The following is a 1,569-nucleotide window of genomic DNA, read 5'->3' on the forward strand; positions in this document are numbered from 1 at the left end:
AATCCCAATTTAATCTGCTGTTTCTGGTGTTTTATCCATTCCAATCAAAATTTCAACATTCCAATCAAATCTATTTGTTATTCCACAGTGTCTCTCCATGTGTTTTATTCTGTTGTATTCTCTCACAGTCTGTTTGATGATCAATGTCACATCTCACTCTCTGTTCTGGTGAAGATCAGAAGCAGTGATATCTGTTTACACCACCCGACAAGTTGGTCTGAGGCTGTGTCTCTCTGATCATGTGGAGTTAAAGCAATTCTTCCAGTCAGTTAGTTCAGTTGTCATTTCATGAGAAATTCGGTCATCATGACTTCGTCAGTGACCTCATGGTTCAGGTGTCTGAGTGATGTTAATCATGATGTGATGAAATGATTGTATGTTCCAGTCTTTCCGTGGTGGGTTTTCACACTGAGTAGAAATGTGTTGGACATGGTCTGAAAATGTTTCACACCGCTCCATTCCCAACTTCATTTCCTTGCAGAAGATATATTTCCATCATTGCACAGCTCGCTGCACAGCTAGAAGCTGTGCTGAAGGTGACAGCCATGCTTATGCAACTGACAAAGTGGCCGAGAGGTTAAGGCGATGGACTGCTAATCCATTGTGCTCTGTATGCGTGGGTTCGAATCCCATCCTTGTCGCTTGTTTATGAACTGTTTATGTTGGGGGAGTTTATGTGCAAAGTCAGCCTCAAAACCCGTTTTTGTCTGTGTCCAGATAGTGATTCCAGAATTGATTCTCCTTTAATAAAATTGAGACAGACATTTGGAATTTCTCACCCAAACTGCACTGGAATGAAGATCAAATAGGGATCACGAAACGGAGCAGGATTTTTCTTCCCCTCCTTCCTTTCATCTTTACTTTCTCTGGCTTTGCACCAAGTGAAAGACAAATGGGAAAAGCAAATGGCGAGGGAGCAGATGCAGAAAATTATCCTTTGGCAAGAAATTTATTTTCAAATCTTCTTGATAGATTAAGTGAGTGATCAATGCTTTGGCAGATGGAGTTTAAAATGAGGGGTCATCTACTACCTACGATAGATCAGAGCGTTTTTTTGGAAGAGGTGAGATGTTAGAAACGGCGGAGGAGCAGAGACCCGAATACTGAATTAATAAAAGCTCGTGGACTGGTCGAAAATAATGTGAAAAGTGAACAGAATATGAAGATTGGAACTCATGTTGCAGTGATATAAAGCTCTGTGCTCCTGAAGTAAATGTCCAAGCCCAGATTGTGGGGAATCTGTGGAGAGTGATTTGGTTTTTATTCATTCTTGGGTGTGAGTATCGCTGATAAGGCGAGCATTTATTCCCCATTCCTATTGCCGTTGAGAAGGTGGTGGAGAGCTGCCTTCTTGAACTGATGCAGTCCATATGGTGCAGGAACACCCACAGTGCTATTGGGGAGGGAGTTCCAGGATTGTGACCCAACAACAGTGAAGAAATGGCGATATCGTTCCAAGTCAGGATGGTGAGTGACTTGGAGGGGTACCTGCAGGTAGTGAGTTCCCATGCATCTGCTGCCCTTGTCCTTAGAGGTGATAGTGGTCACGAGTTTGGAAGGTGCTGTTGA

General features: G+C 42.9%; 1 non-coding gene across 1 annotated transcript; it reads left to right on the forward strand.

Moving 5' to 3' along the window:
* The first annotated feature begins 559 nt into the window (after positions 1-559).
* trnas-gcu (transfer RNA serine (anticodon GCU)) lies at positions 560-641 on the forward strand. The gene has a single exon. It is a non-coding gene; the product is annotated as a tRNA-Ser (tRNA).
* The last annotated feature ends 928 nt before the right edge of the window (positions 642-1,569 follow it).

This window comes from Heterodontus francisci, unplaced genomic scaffold (assembly GCF_036365525.1).
Source record: "Heterodontus francisci isolate sHetFra1 unplaced genomic scaffold, sHetFra1.hap1 HAP1_SCAFFOLD_102, whole genome shotgun sequence".
NCBI classification, from domain to species: Eukaryota; Metazoa; Chordata; class Chondrichthyes; order Heterodontiformes; family Heterodontidae; genus Heterodontus; species Heterodontus francisci.